The 13,893-nt window shown below is 49.3% G+C and overlaps 1 protein-coding gene across 5 annotated transcripts in view; it reads right to left on the reverse strand.

Moving 5' to 3' along the window:
• RASAL3 (RAS protein activator like 3) overlaps positions 1–13,893 on the reverse strand; it is a 145,917-nt gene that overhangs the window by 50,365 nt on the left and 81,659 nt on the right. The window contains exons 1-2 of one of the 5 annotated variants that reach the window (XM_081893862.1): positions 9,921–10,168; positions 7,685–7,835 (exon numbers count right to left, since the gene is read on the reverse strand). The gene's annotated coding sequence lies outside the window, so the exon portion shown is untranslated. Of the gene's footprint in view, positions 1–7,684; positions 7,994–9,791; positions 9,810–9,920; positions 10,169–13,893 lie in introns of those variants that run through there. The other 4 variants (XM_081893864.1, XM_081893863.1, XM_081893861.1 and 1 more) reach the window with 4 other exon arrangements.

The raw sequence follows: 13,893 nt of genomic DNA on the forward strand, positions 1-13,893 counted from the left end.
GTTCCGGTGCATCATGAAGAGGCCAGCAGTGATGAGACATCCTCCAGTGAAGACGATGACGTGCACCAGACAAAGCGGAAGCGCAGGAAGTTCCAACAGAAGTCCAAGGGCCAACCGGAATGTGCTGGCTGCGGAGGCAACCATTCCCGTGCCAAGTGTCGATTCAGAGACGCCATCTGTAGGAAGTGTTCCAGAAGGGGCCACATCGCTAAGGTCTGCCGATCGGCTCCGTCTGACACCCCCCCTTCATCGACTCGCAAGTCCAAGTCTTCACTCCAGTCTGCCAAGGAAAGTTGTTTCGCTCTCACCAACTGCCGCTGCCCATCTGGAACCACGATTGGCCAAACCGACTCGCCTACGCGACGCAAGCTGAATGTCACGGTGCTCATTGAAGGAGCTCCATGTGACATGGAGATCGACACCGGGTCTGCCCTGTCCATCGTGTCATGGAGCACCATCAAAAGACTGGTACCCAGAGTGTCCAAAAGGCAACTCGACTCTCACCGCGTACACCTGAGAGACTACCAGGGAAACGACATTCCCGTGGTAGGCGTTGACTGGTTCCGGACCGCCTTCAAGGATTTTTCGGGCCTGCTCTGGTTGGTGGTGGTCAAAGGTCAGCGGCCAAGCCTCCTAGGGCTAGACTGGTTTGATGCCCTCGGCCTGGAAGTCACCGGCATCAACTGCATCTCTAACGCAGAGACTGAGGGTCTGGTCAAAGACTTTGCCGAGGTTTTTGACGGCACCTTGGGGCAATATACAGGTACGCCCATCTCCTTTAGCCTTGATCCACAAGTCGCCCCCATCAAGCTAAAGCCACGCCGGGTTCCCTTTGCTCTCAAGGCTAAGGTGGACGAACAACTGGACAAACTGATCGCCCAAGGAGTTTTGGAGCCGGTTGACCACGCCAAGTGGGAAACCCCCATCGTCACGCCTGTCAAGCCAGAAGGGTCGGTGAGAATCTGCGCTGACTACAAGTGCACGATCAACAAGGCACTTCAGCAGCACGCTTATCCGGTTCCTGTTGTCCAACACCTGCTGCATTCCCTGGGTGAGGGTAAGGTCTTCGCTAAGCTGGACCTTGCCCAAGCCTATCAACAACTGCCAGTCGATGATGCCACTGCTGAAGCCCAGACGATCGTCACCCACCGGGGGGCATTCCGTTGCCGCCGGTTGCAGTTCGGGGTGAGTGTGGCTCCTGGCATCTTCCAAAGCCTTATGGAGCGTCTCCTGCAAGGGCTTCCGGGCGTGGTACCATATTTTGATGACGTCTTGGTGTCTGCAGACTCACACCAGCAGCTGTTCGAGCGCCTCCGTGCCGTGCTGACATGGTTCCAAGAGGCCGGGCTCAAGGTAAAGAGGGAGAAGTGCCAGATCGCCGTTCCACAGGTAGAGTTCCTGGGCTATCTTATCGATGCCTTCGGCCTTCACCCAACCACATCCAAGATCCGCGCTATCCAGCAGGCCCCCACCCCAAAGAACAAAACGGAGTTGCAGGCATTCCTGGGGCTGCTGAACTTTTATAACATGTTCCTGTTCCTGCCCCACAAAGCCACAGTGGCTGAGCCTCTTCACCGACTCCTTAGCACTAAGACGCCTTGGGCCTGGGGTCATCGGGAGACGGCGGCCTTCAACGCAGTCAAGGCTCTCCTTTCTTCAGACAGTGTGCTGGTACAGTACAGTGAATCCAGGCCGCTGGTCCTTGCCTGCGACGCCTCACCTTTTGGCATCGGTGCTGTCCTTAGTCACCGTTTTCCAGATGGAAGAGAAGCACCGCTCACCTACTTTTCCAGGACACTATCTCCGACGGAACGGAATTACAGCCAGCTCAACAAGGAGGCATTGGCACTTGTGGCTGGAGTGAAGAGGTTCCATGAATACCTCTATGGCAGGACTTTTGACCTCATCACTGACCACAAGCCACTCCTGGGCCTCCTCGCCGGTGATCGTCCAACTCCACCGGTCCTCTCGCCACGCATGCTGCGATGGACTGTTTTCCTGGCTGCCTACCACTACCGGCTCATCCATCGCCCGGGGAAATCGATGGGCCATGCCGACGCCCTCAGCCGTTGCCCTCTTCCAGCATTTGTGGAAGACCTGGCTCCAGCTTCATCGCTCCTTCTGATTGAGGATTTTCCGGCAGCGCCTGTATCGGCTGCCACTGTGGCCTCCGCGTCTGCCCAGGATCGCACCATCAGCCGGGTGCTCAACTGGGTGTGGAGGGGGTGGCCACAAGGGCCTTTTGCATCGGAGTTCCAGCCCTTCGCAACCAGACAACATGAACTCTCAGCTCATCGCGGCTGTCTGCTGTGGGGAGACCGCGTCGTGATTCCCCAGGGACTCCGTCAGCACGTCCTGGAGGCTCTGCACGTTGGCCACCCGGGAATTGTCAAAATGAAGGCGTTGGCTCGGTGTTACGTCTGGTGGCCTAATATGGACGATGCCATCACTGCCTGGGTGTCCGCCTGTCAAGCGTGCCAAGAGTCGAGGCCTGCACCACCGGCAGCTAAGGGACACACCTGGGAGACGCCAAAGACACCCTGGTCGAGGGTGCACATCGATCTGGCTGGCCCCTTTCACGGCCGGACCTTTATGGTAGTGGTGGACGCCTATTCCAAATGGCTGGAGGTCTCCCTGATGCCCTCCACCACTACCGAAGCTGTCATCCGGGTGCTGCGAGGCCTGTTTGCAACGCATGGGTGTCCTGATGTCCTTGTCTCTGACAACGGACCGCAGTTCACGTCAGGCACGTTTGAGCGGTATCTTTTGGGACTGGGCATCCGCCATGCCCTAACAGCACCCTTTCATCCATCCAGCAACGGGCAAGCGGAAAGAATGGTGCGCTCGGCAAAAGAGGTACTGGCGCGCCTGGACCGGGGAGACTGGCATGAGCGGGTCACCGAATACTTGTTCGTGCAACACATCACCCCTCATGCGGCCACAGGGAGGAGTCCTGCTGAACTGCTTATGGGCCGCCGCCTCAGGTCACCGCTCGACCGGCTTCACCCGGACTTTGCCGTGGCTGAACCCCCAGGCTGTGCCAACGCGCCACGGTCATTTGTCCCAGGAAACCAGGTCTTTGCCCGGAACTATGTGGGGGACATTCCTTGGGTGCCAGCCACAGTAGTGGGAGTCACTGGACCTCGCTCGTACCAGGTGGCACTCGAAGACGGACGCTTGTGGCGACGGCACATAGACCAGCTTAGGCACAGGGTTGGGGACTTGGACACTACCGAGGTGCCCCCAACTGCGCTTGCGGCTCCAGAAGAGACACGTACAGATGGCGAGGCCCCACCTACACCTCCCTCGCAAACTGCCAGTGTGGAGCCGAACCAAGCCGCTTCAGAACAGACTCAGACCACTCCACTTGCGGAGGCTCCACCCACAGCAGCGGATCCAGGGGAGTTGGTTCCAACGCCACCTAGGGTCGCACCACAGCCTCAGCGAGAACTGTGTGGCCCTCCGGACTTGGCTACCAGTCCCCGGCGGTCTGGCAGAGTTTCCAAGCGCCCAACTTATTTAAAGGACTATGTTGTTGGACATGTATCACTGTTGGTCTAAGTATGGGAAATGTAACTGATATGCTTTTGTGCCTAATTGAACCATTACGCGTAGTGCTGTATATAAGGAAACCATTACGATTGTAACTAACGACTTATCTCGGTGGGGAGGGGTGTTATGTAGTGTAGTTTCACCCTGGGCCAACAGGGGGATACTGTATATAGTTTTCACTCAGGTCTGTAGATAGTTTTCACTCAGGTCCGTGGCAGTTATTTTAGGCGGGAACTCTGGGCTGTTGTTGTTACAATGTTGACAGCCGGCTGCCTATAAAAGCAGGCCGGCTGAGCTGTTTGCAGTCAGTTCTATTCCAGCTTACAAAATAAAGAGCTACTTGAAGAAATCGCTGTGCCGGCTGCTATGTCAACCCACAACTTAACACTCTGAGGCGCACGCAGAGAGCAAGAAAGGGGGAGCAGAGCACAAGGAGTCCTGATTTTTTTTAAAAAATGTTTTGTGCGTACGTGTCTAATCCTGCCCCTTTCTAGTATTTATTTCTTGGTGTGTGCTTTTCACACTGTGGACTCAAGCTTAACATGAGTCAGCAGTGTGATGCAGCAGTATAATGCTTTTCAATTGAAAAACTTGATGGCACTAATCCACTAGCTGAAGGGGAAACCATGTGTGAAAACAGAACTTTCAGAATCAATCTATAGAGCAGGTCTTTTCTCACTTACTTTGCTTGCTAAGGCACAAACCCCTTCCTATATGCTACAGTGACCATATGGAAATCAAAAGTTTTTTAAGCTAGTCCCGCTGATCTCTCTTCTCACCCCTCGCACCAGTGGCGTAGCGTGGGGGGTGCAGGGGGCGCCAGCTGCACCGGCCGCAACATCTGGGGGTTAGGGTTAGGGGGCGCAAATCCACGGGTTAGGGGGCACAAATTACTTGCCTTGCCACGGGTGCTGACAACCCACGCTACGCCACTGCCTCAGGAGGTGGAGGGCATGGGCGGATTGGAGCAGTTGGGAACAGACTCTACTTTTAAAATATTCTAATGTAAATGGTATTCCCACATGGAGGGAACTTTTCCTTGTCAGTCTACAAAATCTCAGATGGTTGTGGTATCACCTTAACCAGCTGTTAGGATTGCTTTTAAAACCAGATCTCTCTGTCCAGGCATACAGGAATCTGACACATTTTTGTTAACTTTTCAATTGTTTAAGGAGATAGCATCTTCAATTTATAGAGTGCTAATAGCCCCTGAATATGGCAATTTTGTAAGTGCAAGAATGTCCTGGGCAATGGACCTAGAAATTCACATAAAGGTAAAGGGACCCCTGACCATTAGGTCCAGTCGTGACAGACTCTGGGGTTGCGGAGCTCATCTCGCTTTATTGGCCGAGGGAGCCAGTGTACAGCTTCAAGGTCATGTGGCCAGCATGACTAAGCCGCTTCTGGCGAACCAGAGCAGCGCACGGAAACGCCGTTTACCTTCCCGCCAGAGCGGTACCTATTTATCTACTTGCACTCTGACGTGCTTTTGAACTGCTAGGTTGGCAGGAGCAGGGACCAAGCAACAGGAGCTACCCCATCGCGGGGATTCGAACCGCCGACCTTCTGATCAGCAAGTCCTAGGCTCTGTTGTTTAACCCACAGCGCCACCCGTGTCCCTTAGAAATTCACATACCTAATGAAAAATAGCCTGCCTTGTAGTCTGACACTGAAATCAGTTTCTGTCATAATCTGGGAGTCTTCATTAAAGTTATTGCATAGGTGGCATTATGTACCAATAAGGCTATCCCGGATACCTAAAGAAATTAGCCCCAATTGTTGGAGGAAATGTGCTGTTAAAGGTACTTATATTCATATGTGGTGGCACCTCAATAACATTAAAACTTTCTGGAGCAATGTATTTTTTAAAAATTAACTTGGTATGTAATATGATGGTTAAATTGTCTCCTGCACTGGTGCTGCTAGGAATTAAGACTCTTGATCACTCAAGGTTAGCCAAATAATGAGCTTCTAACATTTCTGTTAACACCTGAATGGATGCAGATTACCCAGATCCTGGAAGAAAGGGGAGGATCTGAACCCTGAACCTTGGTATGCTAGAGTGTAGTCAGTAGTACTGGCTGAGAAACTGACTTGTTAGGTCCGAGCAACTAGAGGCAAACACAATAAATTTTCATGTTATGATACCTGGCAAATGTTTATTAAGTATATGAATTGTTTAGATCAGTGTCTCTCAACCTTGGGCCTCCAGCTGTTTTTGGACTACAATTCCCTTCATCCCTAGCTAGTAGGCCAAGTGGTCAGGGATGATGAAGGCGCAAGGTTGAGAAACAATGGTTGATCACAGAAGGAAACCACTGAATGAGACCTTTTGGAATAATTCAATGAAACTTTATTCCAGTGATACAAGTCTGTACAAATACCAGGACAAGTTTTAGTTGTTTGTTGTTGGACAATTGGGTTTTTTATTGTTGTTAGTGTAATTTGGAAAATAAATGAAAATATTAATAAAAGAAAAGAAAAAAATGCTAATATGTTTTAAAGAAACAGATACTCTGGGAGTGTAGAGATGCTCTCGTCTCTTAGGGGGCCTGCTCCCTTCTTATGTGGTGGCTGTTGTCTGCTTCTCTTGGTGGAGGACTGTGGTGGGAGCTTCAAAACCTTCCCAAACTCAGGCTGGAGGCATCTTGTCAAGCTTCACCCACAGCTGGACAGCAAGCAGTTGAATAGCAAGAAACATCCATGACTGAAAAAGAAGAGAAGTGGAGGATGAATGTGCCACAGCCACACAGAGAATAGTCTGGCTCCAAATCTGATCCATTTGTGGCTTAAGCCCCTGCCTCCTTTCAGAAGGGCTGGACGCCACCAACTTATATACCTGGGGTGCCACTTCTGAAGTGCTGACGAAGTGGTAGAACACTTGTGGATCTGAAGAGAGACAAGACGGAGGAAGAGTCTACCCACCAGGACTGGCCTGTGCAGTTTCCCACCTTTGAACGAGGAAACGTGGTTTTATGGTCTCCCTTTTTATCACTGGCCTCTTGCCATGCTGCTTGTAGGCCCTTTTGAGAACAGGCTGCCACTCTATCAGGGTTCCTTGGGCATGATCCAGTTGCTGCAGGGCTCATCTGCTGCTGTCCTCTAATTGTCTGACCTGAGCGAGGCCTATGAGCTGGGGAGAGGGACCCACGACGAGGCGATGGCCTGCATAAAAGTCTGGAGGGTCTCCAGCTGAGCAAGAGAAGCAGCCTTATTTGGGATCTTTAGAAACTCTCCAAGCTTGGGAAGGACAGTTGGGATGTGCAGGAACCGCAGGTGAGAGGCCTCCATCATAAACAGCTGTGCACAAAGAAGTCAGAAAGGGGAGGGACAGACATCAGATAGACACCAAATCCCACCAGGGTTCGGAAACAACGCAGCTAAAGTAGGTTTTGTTTTTTGTTTTTAAAGAAGAGTTGGGTTCTGCCTTTCAAGGAGAGATGGATCCCGCTCTCTTTCTGGACTGGGAGCAATGCCCAAAGAGTCACCCTTGGTGGGGCCTTAAGGAGCTGCTTTGTCCAGTAAGATCATTGGTCTACCTCCACGCTGACTGAAAGTTGGCACTCCAGGGTCTCAGGCAGGAGTCTTTCCTTCCCAGCCCTATGTGCATGGGGTGTGTGTGTGCCAAACTGTGTTTTTTGACACAGGGGAAATAAAGGCTAGTTTCTCCCCTGCCTAAATACAATATAAGATTCTAGTCCTCACAGTCCCAAAGGGCTGATTTAAATGAGAACACAGGAAGCTGTCTTCTACTGACTCAAACCACATTAGCACATCTAGCTCCCTATGGTTTACACTGACTGGCAGAAGCAGCTCACTAGGGGGCCTTCCCAGCACTGCCTGGAAATGCCATCAGCGATTTTTCATGAAAAAAACAGGCTCCACTACTGAGCAATGGCCCTTTGCCAGCCAGGACAGCATTCTACTGATTGGGAGGGGGCAGGGAGGTGGTAATTCTCCTGCCATTTGGATGGAGACAAAACAAAAAAAACTAAGAAAAATAACTGGAACACTCCCTGGGAACATGGAATTTATGAAGGTCAAAAAACCAAGGAGCATCTTTAAAAACTGCCCATGGGGTGGGGGGAAGAACAAGGCTTCAGAATGTCTCCCCTCTTCCCGCTTACCTTACCTTCTGTGGCAGCAGGGGAGGCAGAAGACCATTCTCTGGGCTTTCAGCTGAGCCAAAGATAGTTGTCCAAAGTAGACAGATGTTTCCGACGCCAACTGATCCAAAAAAGACAGTTCTCTAAAGCAGCAAGACATTTCTGGTGTCAACGGATCTGAAGGAGACAGTTGAATGAGCTTTTAACTGATCTCAGGATCCTTTCAAACAACTCACCTGGTTTCCTGGGAAACAAAACATTCTGCAGCCCATTGTGAAGTCAGATCTTGGCCAAGGCTTCGCCCAATGGACTGTGGGCTGGCGCTCTCTCTCTCTCTCTCTCTCTCTCTCTCTCTCTCTCTCTCTCTCTCTCTCTCCATCTCAGGCCCACATCCCTCATCCAGCTTCCAAGCACCTGCCCTGCCCCTTAATTTACCCCTCACCAGGAGGGCCAGGGCATCTGGATCTGGGCTTCCCTTACAGTTTCGCACCCCCAGCCTCACATCCCTATGGGATTCAAAGGGAATAAAGTGGGCCCTGACTGTGATCTGGTTTCGACCACCTCATGAAAACTCACCTCCCTGCCCAAGATGTTGCCTGGCCGGCTGTTCCTCCTTTAGTCATGGTGTATTATCTTTTCTAGTGGTCTGAAAGTTCTTGCCTTTTCTTTTGGGGTAGGGGCTACACCTTCTCTCTCCACTTGGCTAACTCACCACCTCTAGGCAGCTTCCAAAAAACACATTTGTACTTAGGGGGGTCTTCCTTGGTGCTTTACTTTCACTTGAACACCCCACCTTTCCTCCAAGGAACTCAAGGTGTGCTATCCCTGTCTAACTTATCCTTGCAATAACCCTCTGATGTATCCTAGACCTTTACATGTGTAGCGCAGATATGGCCTAATTTTTACAATACAAAAGTATGACAAGCAGAAACAGAAGTTACCCCAGGCCCGGATAAACTACAACAGAAACTTACTATGCTTAATTCCCCTTGAAAAGGAGATATTGCCCCTCATTTATAACAAATATTAAACTGGAATTGTAAAAAAAAGAAATGAATCTGGAAAAAGTGATCTATAACCCAAAAAAGGGGGGGTAAAAGCATAAGAAGAATTTAAGATTCTCAATCTCCCTAACAAGACGCAGAACTCTTTCTTTCACAGACAAATTATCCTCTGTTACCACAGATAGAAGAGGCTTCACAGTTGTATAGTTGAACTAGCACGATCACCATATGTTTTTAGGCACCAGGTGAAAAGGTATCTTCTATAACCAGGCCTTTGGCCTTTAACTCTCTCTGCCCCCCGCCTGCCCTACAACACACACACACAGTGAGAGAGATTCAGAGCAGAAGACATTGCCCTCTCTCCCTCTTTCTTGCAGTGCTCTGCCTGCATTTCCAAGAAAAGGGCTGAAGGAAGAGGTGCCATGTTTGAGGGTCCACCAGCAGGCACCAAGAACAGAAGGAAGTTTTATAAAAGGGGTTTTATTTTCTCAAGTGAGGCTCACCTGGTGCCTTCATTATACACATTTAGGTGCCAAGCAAATGAGAGTAAGCTCTCCAGATGCAGGTGAGGGCCTCCTCCTCCTCCTTGCAGATTGTGTCCACCAGCCACACATTTTGAGGCGAATTTGGCAGTTCTCAGTCGGAAAGCGTTTCTTACCTATTGAAGGAGCCATTATTTAAACAGACAAAGGTCACAGCTGGTTACTTCTCTGTGAACACAGTGACACAATTTTTCATTTTGAGTACAGAACTGATCCCAGCATCTGCTCTCCTAAAAAGGTCCTTTGCTCCACTTTCCACACTAGACAGTGAATGGCTAGTTCTGGCCATTCACAGTCAAGGTCAGGACAAACTCCTGACTAGTTACCCAGTCTTATGATGCTAAATCACCTTTTTTTATGTGTCCAAACCCTCCAAATGTTGCTGCTAGATTCCAACTGCCCTCCTCCCCCCACTCCATGACATCTGACATCCCGGATCTGCTGTCTAGGGCTGATAGTGTGGGAAGTTTTACTTTAGCAGAGTTAAACAATCCCCTTTATAAGTTTATGCAGTGATCAGCTTGTTGCTGAGTCATCTGAGTTCTACTAATAAAGATGCCTTCCTGGTTAAAAATCCCTTTGAATACATCTTAAAGAATATACGCACGAATCTGATTCATGTTAATATAAAACTATTTTACCCTCAGATTTATTCAGGTTTACAGAACTGCACCTGAAGGCAGGCTTAGGTTACATGACAAGCAAATAAACTATACCAGAGGGAAGTTGGTCCTGAGGTGACTGCAGCAGAGCAGTTATTTTTCAAAACTACCAGCAACCGACAAACTGGTTGTCACAGCAACCGGTTAGAACATGGCGGCCGTTAGTCCTCTGTCGGTATCTTGCACTTGACTGCACCTTTACATCCCCCAGATAGGAGTTGGAAGTTGAGAAACTAATTCAAGATGCTGGAAATGCACCCGAGGGAGGGAATACTTAAGGGTGCGGGTGTGAGCCCTGCGAGGTGGGGTGTGTATTTTAGGGCTGAGTGAGCTTCTAGAATTTCCTATTTGTGGGTGGTGAAACGGGAGGCAGGGGAGCATTTTACTGATTTTTTTTTGGGGGGGAGGTGGCAATTCTCCTGCCATTTGAATGGGGGGGGGGATCAGAAAATTAACCAGAACACTCCATGGGACCATGGGATTTATGAAGGTCAAATAACCAAGGAGCATCTTTTAAAATTGCCCGTGGGGTGGGGGGAAGAACAAGGCTTCAGAATGTCTCCCCTCTTCCCGCTTACCTTACCTTCTGTGGCAGGAGGGGAGGCAGAAGACCATTCTCTGGGCTTTCAGCTGAGCCAAAGATAGTTGTCCGAAGTAGACAGATGTTTCTGATGCCAACTGATCCAAAAAAGACAGCTCTCTAAAGCAGCAAGACATCTCTGGTGCCAACTGATCTGAAGGAGACAGTTGAATGAGCTTTTAACTGATCTCAGGATCCTTTCAAACAACTCACCTGGTTTCTTGGGAAACAAAACATTCTGCAGCCCATTGTGAAGTCAGATCTTGGCCAAGGCTTCGCCCAATGGACTGTGGGCTGGCTCTCTCTCTCTCTCTCTCTCTCTCTCTCTCTCTCTCTCTCTCTCCATCTCAGTCCCATGTCAACACTTGGTATCCTCATCCAGCTTCCAAGCACCTGCCCTGCCCTTTAATTTACCCCTCACCAGGAGGGCTAGGACAGCTGGATCTGGGCTTTCCTGACAGTTTCCTACCCCCAGCCTTGCATCCCTATGGGATTCAAAGGGAATAAAGTGGGCCCTGACTGTGATCCAGTTTCCACCACCTCATGAAAACCCACCTCCCTGCCCAAGGTGTTGGCTGGCCAGCTGTTCCTCCTTTAGTCATGGTGTATTATCTGTTCCAGTGGTTTGAAAGTTCTTGCCTTTTCATTTTAGGGTGTGGGCTACACCTTCTCTCTCCACCTGGCTAACTCACCACCTCTAGGCAGCTTCCAAAAAAGACATTTGTACTCTCAGGAGGTCTTCCTTGGTGCCTTATTTTCACTCGAAAACCCCACATTTCCTCCAAGGAACTCACGGTGGTATACATGGTGTGCTTTCCCTGTCCAAATTATCCTGGCAATAACCTTCTGAGGTAAGCTAGGCTGCCTCCTATACTGGAAGGAGTATGAGGCTATAGTGGCTTTGAAGGATGCCCCCACACCCTGGGGTGGGGAATGAGAGCTGGAGGATGGGGGGTTCACCCTGAGGGAGCCCCATTCCCATTATTCAAAATGCTATCCCAGAACTTTAAATGTGTAGCACAAATACGGCCTAATAATAAATATAATTTATTATTTCTACCCTGCCCATCTGGCTGGGTTTTCTCAGCCACTCTTGGCAGCTCCCAACAGAATATTAAAAACACGATAAAACATCAAACATTAAAGACTTCCCTAAACAATACAAAAGTAAGACAAGCAGAAACAGAAGTTACCTCAGACCCAGATAAACTACAACACAAACAAACTTATGATGCTGAATCCCCCTTGAAAAGGAAATATTGCCCCTCATTTAACAAATATTAAACAGAAACGTTAAAAAAAGAATCTGAAAAAAGTGACCTAAAACAAAAAATGGATAAAAGCATAAAAGGAACTTAAGATTCTCAATTTCTCTAGCAAGATGCAGAACTCTTTCTTTCACAGACAAATTTACCACAGATAGAAAAGGCTTCGCATCTGTACCAGTTGCACTGGGACTACCATCATATGTGATACAGGAAAGCCATACCGGGGTGAAGGTCTCCTCTTTCAAGGTGTGCCTACTTCTGAAAACTACTGATCTCTGCCAACAAACTACACTACACATTTGAAGGTGCCTCAGTCGTTCCAGAGGTTTCGTCATTCTGACAGAACACTTTTAACTTTTGCCCGTCGTAGGGGATGTCACAGGTCCTGCTGCCCAAGGCCGGATTGTCGTCGACAGGATGGGTTTCCCAGTGGGTTGGCTGCAGCTGGGCTCAGCACTGCCTGGGAAACATCCTGGCGAGGCCCGTACATCATGGCCACTGGGGCGCATGGAGTTTCTGCAGGATGCAAGACTGTAGCTGCTCTGCAACGGTGCACACCTGCAAATAGTCCTGTCCCTGGCCATGCTCTGTCTTTCAGGCCTCCCAGTTCCCCTCATGAAATGGGCTTATAATTGGGGATGGCAGCAAAGGGGAGGGGGCTGCTGGCCTTAGGGTTGGCCAGATTTCTGCTTTTCCCACCTGCCCACTCCCTGTTTTTTGCAGGTATCTCTCATGTCTTCCCAGCTGTGAGTCCGTCTCCCCCAAGATCCAATTTGCTTTCTTTGTCCAACTTTGGGGAGGTGGTCTCCATCATCCGCACCACATCCAGCGTCTCCCTCCTGCTGCATGCCTTCCCCCCTCCTTAGTTGGATGTTGACATCCCACAAGAAGCACTGGAGACCTTACTGGAACCTGAGGCCCAGAAGCCTAAATCCCAGCCTAAGTTTGCACACACTTCTTCCCTTTTATTTGATAGATTTCTTACCTGCACTTCACAAGAAGGTCCCAGGGTGGATGACAGCTATATAGCATACCATTATAAAAATAGATTAAAGAAGCCCAGAGTTAGAAAGGGAACCCAGGGATCATCTAGTCCAACCCTCTGTGGTGCTAATAATAATAATAATAATAATAATAATAATAATAATAATAATAATAATAATATTTATACCCTGCCTATCTGGCTGGACTTCCCTAGCCATTCTGGGCAGCTTCCCCAGTAAAACTGTTCCAGATGGAGAACAGTATAAATTTCAACAAAAGGAGATGAGTGTGACAGAAATGTCAGGGTTAAAAAAAAGATGAAATCTTCAGAAGGGAGGGGCTGCCATGCAGAAAGCCCTGTCTCCCCCACCTCCTGCCCTCCATTCCCCCCCCCATGTCTGATGGTGGGTGGAACTAACACAAGAGCCTGCCGCCATGCAGATATTAACTCCTGAAAAGAGTGATAGGAATGGAGGCAGCCTTTCGTATCATTGGCAGCATCTTGGGCAAGTTATTTCACTGGACTAGTGGCCCATTTTTCTAAATATCCTTTCATTCTCCACACCCCAGGCTCTGAGCAGCCCAGGTGTTTCAGGACATATCTTCTATCTGGGTTCCTTGAATTGAAGGTTTCCTGGAGACTGGTGTCTTTTCTATGGTCCAAGGCTTGTTTTACATGTATATTCAGGCTGAACAGAAGATGGAGGGGTTCCCAACATTACACTCCAACAGAGACCCCATTAGGGGCATCACCCAAACCGTCAGTGTTTGGTTCTCACAGAGGGCAAGTTAGGCCTCTGTGTCTTTTCCAGCACCAGTCCCAGAACTGCCTGGTTTTCTCCCTCAAGGACGCAGACACTTTGATGGCATCATCTCCAGGCAAGGTCAAGGGAGGAAGTTGTGCCTTTTTCTGCTCCCTTTCCTGAAGCATCCTTAGTGAATTAGTTTCCATAGCAACATTTTGGCCCAAGCTTACATCACAAAGCAGATACTTCCCTGGCAACTGTTGGCACAGAGATTATTAACCTAACTGGGCTCATTGACTTCATCAGCAGTTTGCAAATATGACAGCCCTTGCAAGATCTACACAGAATTTTCAGCAGCCCTAAGAAGACAGCTTTTCATTTGGTATCTTTGCCCACCTTGTCCATCAGAAAACTGATGTTTTCCCAAGAAGTAGAACCCATTTCACTCA

The sequence above is a fragment of the Podarcis melisellensis genome (assembly GCF_964234715.1).
Source record: "Podarcis melisellensis genome assembly, chromosome: 17".
Taxonomy (NCBI): Eukaryota; Metazoa; Chordata; class Lepidosauria; order Squamata; family Lacertidae; genus Podarcis; species Podarcis melisellensis.